A 6,016-nucleotide genomic window follows, 5' to 3' on the forward strand; every position below is an offset into this window, starting at 1 on the left:
AAAAGCATGTATATTATTACTATAGTTTACCCTGAGAAATATCTTTCTCTTTCCCTAACATTCTATTGGCCAATACAAAGGTCCAGGGGCGGAGCTACCGGTGGTGCAAGCGGTGCCACTGCACTAGGGCCCGAGCGCTGGGAGGGGCCACACAGGGGAGTGGAAGAACTGGATATTTGCATGGAGTTCCAAGGCTCTACTCATTGAAGAGGAGTCTAGCGGGGAAGGAAGCTTCATATATATTTGCAAGGAAGTGAGCACCTAGTAAAGAAGGCTAAGGTGGATGTGCTGTAAGATGATACAATAACATTTATATTAAATTTTAAACAACTGCGAAGGAAGCTTCATAGTCAGGTGAAACAGTAGGTACCATGTATGCTGCTAGAGACTAGTGGCTAGCTAGGAAGCATCAGGTTAGCGTGCTGCTGGTGAGTACAGAGCGCTAACTAACCTAATTCCTCTTAGCGCGGCCCCATCTCTGTCTGCACACAGTACCTCCAGTTTAGCGCACCTATGAAGCTTCCCTGCTTGACTCCAAATTAGCGTGCCCATCCTTTTACCACCTCAGATCGAGAGAAGGAAGGACCACTACAGGTCTCTGAACTTTAGCTGACACTCACGTAGTGTTAGAAGCACAGCTGAAAAGTGGGCATTCAACCTTAAAGGAGTATAAGGTAAGGGGAGCTGTCATCACTAGGTTGCAAGTACAGTACTTACTATACATGTTCTGCACATAGAAATAAGGAACAAAAAGACAAAATAGATGATTATATCACTTGATTCATATTGTTATATTCACTGTACTCTGTAATTGCAAATATGCTAATTTTTAAAACTGAAGTCCCCCTTGGTACTGGGATTTAATATTTTTGTTATAAAGAAATAGTACTGTACAAAATATATGTATAAATGTAAACTACAGTATGAAGAACATACAAACACATACTCAGATGTGTCATTTATCCAATGATTTTATAACCATAAGATTTATTACCATGTTATTATTTTAAATCACAAAACAATCTTGCTGTTTTTATTAATGTCATTTACAGAATACCCCTAAACTGTACATTCATAAACATTGGGGGATTAATATACCACCAAAAATATGTCTAGTTTAAATGAGCCAGGCTACCCTATATCTCCAAGCAATTAAAAGGATGTTGATTTAAACATTATTTATCTTGAAAAAAACCCCAAAGATGAACTTATTAATTCTATGAAAGCAGTCCTCACATTATTCAAATACAAAGCTGTTTCTTAGAGCAAATTGCTTCTAGAATTTGCCATTATAGAAGTACTATAAAAGCATTTACAGAAATGGGGTTAACATAGTGCACAGGATACATTTCTGAATTTTGTTTGGGTTAAAACTGGGGGGGGCACAAAAAAATTCTTGCACCAGGGACCTCTGTTCATAAGGGCCACCACTGCAAAGGTCAGCCTTGAGATCAGAAGTGTTTTATTTTTTAAACTGCACATCATGATATTTAATTTTTGTTGACTTTAAAGTTAAGTGGGTCCTTTTTCATTCTTAATTTAAGTTACATTATGAATTACAACTGAGCTTGGTACTACATAACAAAACAAATCCCTAATGTTTATCCACTCACTTACTTTGCAGTTATTTAACTAACTGGCAATTTCCTTTGCCAAAAGTGTTATGCTTTGCAATTTAAAAGAAATTAATATGAGATAACCCAAGCTACAGCCCTGCATTTATAAAGACAGGCGGAATGTTCATATTTTAAATATGTTATATAAATTATATTTGTCAATAACACCCCCTACCTTAATCACCTAAATATTAGTACTTAGGAAATATTTAATGATGGTTGTGGGAATCTTGTGTTCCATGAAACAGGTTTTGACTAATTACATATTTTAGTGATTTAATACTAAAGAATACAAACACACATACATATACAAACATTATTAAAACATATTAAACATGCATTTGTTCGTATGCATGCTAAAATTAAAATACAGGTGGCCCTCGGTTTACGCCGGTTTAATTTGCACCGTTTCAGAATAACAACCCTTTTTTTCAGTCATGTGACTGCTATTGAAAAGCATTGAAATGCAGTGCACTAATTAAAATAGCCAGTAGGTGGAGCTGTCCGCTTGTGTTGCAGCAAAGTTATGCAAGTTTAGCAGACTGAAATTAATCTGTGTACACAGAACAGACCTTAGCTATTGAGCAGCTTTCAAAGCAACAAGATCTAGCAGCCACTTCCCTATTATCTTCCTGTCCAGCTGCTTGAGGTGAGGGTGCCTAACTGCTCAATCAGTCCAGATTGAAATGCATAGAATAGGTGCAGACCCAATATTATCTAACATGCTAACAATGCAGAGAACTGTTTGCAGAAAAATGCAAGTAAAAAAATGTTTTTGTTCATTAAACTTAGTTTGATGATACAGTTTGTTGTGTGATTATTTAATTAGGTTTATAATGCTGTTTAGCATTTAAAGTCTTCATTTCAAAGCTTTAAAAATAATGTATTAGGTGTTACTTATGTCAATTTTGAGAGGGGCCGGGAACCTAACTCCCTCACTTCCTATTGACTTACATTATAAACTGGGTTTCAATATACAACGGTTTTGATTTACAACCATTCCTTCTGGAACCTAACCCCGGCGTAAACTGAGGGCTACCTGTAAATTGCTATACCTTTTGCATTCATCTGAAATAAGATAAACAAATGGTAATTTTTATGAATCAACTAACAAATAAGCAAACATTTTCTGCTGGCTTGTAGCAGTAGCACTAGCTACTAGTTTACCTTAATTGAAGTTTAAGATGCTGTCCAGCTTAACCTCTGCTGTCTTGAAGATTTCTCCACTAGGAAACTGTGATTAAGGACTTGATCACAAGTGGAACACTAATTAAAAGTACGCCCATAAACAGGCAAATTTGCCTGTTTACAGGCACGCAATAAATAACCAGCCATTACAAGTGGCTGGTTGGTTAGCACTCCGAAAATTAACCATAAATCAGATCTCTGCTTAATTTTCAAAATATTCTCAAATTTTTCCCAAAATAAAGAATATTGTATTTTTTAATAAAAAAAAAAAAGAAGTAGCATTTTTAAAATAAAATTAAACTGCACAAAGCAGTGGGGTGTTAGAAAAAAAACTGAACTGAAAAGTGCCTTTACATTGCGGTCTATGGGGAACTGTGTCTTCCCTGTAAATATATTTGTATATGCTTATATACATATATATTTATGTGTTAAAATGTGTATATACACATATAAACACATAAATATGTTTATATATTTATATACCTATATACTTCGCTGTGCTAGGTTCTCATACCGTGTCTCATGGCATGAGAACGAGGCTCCCATTGGAGCCTATGGAAGCACGCTCTCGTGAGCGCAAAGCTTCCATGCAATGCGAGCATGAGGTCGCATTCACATTGCGGCTAACTTGTAATACCAGTACACATTTTCGTGTACTGTTATTACTAAGTGGAGCGCAAATATCGCTTTCGTAAAAGAGATATTTTGCGATCCACTTGTAATCTAGCCCTAAATTAATCAAGAACAATGAATTTGTGCTTTGAGTTTAACAAACCAGCTAGTTTTTCCCCCTTATCTATCTCTTCTGCTGATAAACAATTTGAGACAGAAAATTCTGATTATCCTAGCTATGGGAAGGAATAATCTAGATTTTATTAAAGACACAGAGACAAGTATTTTGCTTTCCTTCTCTTTTACTACTAATGCAGCTTTTCATAGACAATAAGACATATTACAGGTAAATAACAATAAAAACAAAGAACCAGATAACAGTCAATGAAAAACAAGTATTCAAATGAGAGTATTCAATGAGATTAAATCAACCAATGAGCAGTGTCATAATGCTCATATACAGTCCAAATAGTCCCTAATCATCCTCTTTCTTCTTTGATGTGAACTGGAAGAAGATTCAACAGGAAAGGAAACATCAGGATGAAGGATCCACCAATGAAGAAACTGGAAAAACAATATATGAGACAAACGAACATTTTGTATAACAGAGATGAACAATTAGGCAGCAACTTGATGAAGAAACGTGATAGAAGAATCAATGCTTTGTAGAAGATCTAAAACCAGGATAAGAATTTCCTAATTGGGGTGTTTTATGTTTGGAAAACCTACAAAATCAGAGTGGAGAAGATGAAATACTATAACATATATATATATATACTTTATCAGTGCTAAATGTTTTTATATATACCCTTAAGGGAGGGAAAATACTCGTCTCTGTGTCTTTAATAAAATCTAGATTATTCCTTCACAAAGCTAGGATAATCAGAATTTTATTACAAGCACGGTGTGAGGAATCAGTGTAACACCCTTATATGTGTATATATGTTTATCAAGCCACTCAGTCTCACACCCCACTTCGGGTATTATTACAAGAATAAACCCTGGTTTGCTCATAGACATGAGGGTGACCTACATAGGTCAAAGGTAGTGGAACAGTACTTATTAGTACCTATACACTGATGAGTAAAAAGAAAAAACCTACTCTAACTAAATCTAATATAAAAGTGAAAGGTAAATATGTAAAGTACAATACCAGTGCTCAGAACAAGGTACAAAATACAGAGCAAGAATTGGAGTAACCTAATGTGGTTGGAATGTATTAAGATCAGTAGGAACATGGATAAGCACTAATATGTCTCGTGACATTAGCAAGAGTAATTCAGGTAATGGGGTTGAGGATATAGTAAAAGAATGCAGCATGGACTTCCGGTGGGCGGCTCTACAAGATGGCTGCAAGCTCCATCAGCTCTGCAGAAGACTACTCCTGAAGCTAATATTGCTGCCACTTTCAAAGCCATCTGCATCTCCCTTGACAGGCAAGCTGTCCGGGAATATCTAGCAGACAGAAGAAACTACAGCTCTTCTACCCCGGAACGTCATTTTACAGATTATAGCCATCGGGCACTGTGGCGGGAATCTGCCGCCACATTGAATTGTATATATATTTCATAGAGTTGCTCTCTCTGCACAATGGAGATCTGCGTCGCCAAAGAATGCTCTGCCGGCTCTTACATCTCAGCAGAACTACAAGCTATATTCTTGCCTAAACTAGAGAGACTCTTGTGTTCCTGCGCTGACTTATGTGCAATGTTAGCAATAGAGAAACAATCTGGTCATCAGGAGAAACTTACCCTCGAGCCCACCACAAGAATTATCACATTCATGCCTCCCAATGACAGCCTCAAGGCCCCACACCAACCAGTAAGCGGAACAGTCTCCCATGACTCTCACCTAGTGGGGTCCATTATGGAACAGAAAACCGGACCAGAGGAAAGCCTGCTGACATGTCCGTTTACTCACCCACTGTCGCTTTCTGCTCCAGAGCTAGATGTCCAGGCGATCTGGTTGGGATGCGCTATGGAGCCGACTGTTCACCCACAGTATAACTTACAGCTCTCTCACGTGGCTCTGACTACTTCCCCGTCCTCAGTCACGGATCTTGGCTCAGGCATTGGAAAGGAGGCTGCTTGTAATCCTGCCTGCTCTGCTGTTCCTGCAGTTGGGTTTTCTGTTGTTCCGGGTACCCTCCTAGTTCCATCTGAGGCACGACAGGTTGGCTGCAACTCCGGGTTAGAAATCATGCTGGCCATATATCTGATCACTAGCCCAGGAGATAAAATGCAGGGCATTGTGGATGAGAGTTCTGCAGGATGCTGGAGACAGTGTAAGAACTGCTTGGCTACAGGGGTTGGCTGACTTTTACCGTTTTTTCTTTACTCATGCGACAGGGATCTCTGGACACATTGAGACTGGCTTATTTTTTACACTTTGAGTACATCATTAAATTCATTTGAAAGCCGCTCATAAATTAGCAATTCCCTCTTTATGGCCCCCTGCACTTTGTGTTGTTGTTGTTGTTGTTGTGTTGTTTTATTATGTGTGTGTATCGTTGTTTATTACAGACTTCCATTGCCCGACTAGAGATTACACAGGCTGTCAAACACTCCCATTCAACACCGGCTCCCTGCTGGATCTTACTG

This window comes from Bombina bombina, chromosome 2 (assembly GCF_027579735.1).
Source record: "Bombina bombina isolate aBomBom1 chromosome 2, aBomBom1.pri, whole genome shotgun sequence".
Taxonomy (NCBI): domain Eukaryota; kingdom Metazoa; phylum Chordata; class Amphibia; order Anura; family Bombinatoridae; genus Bombina; species Bombina bombina.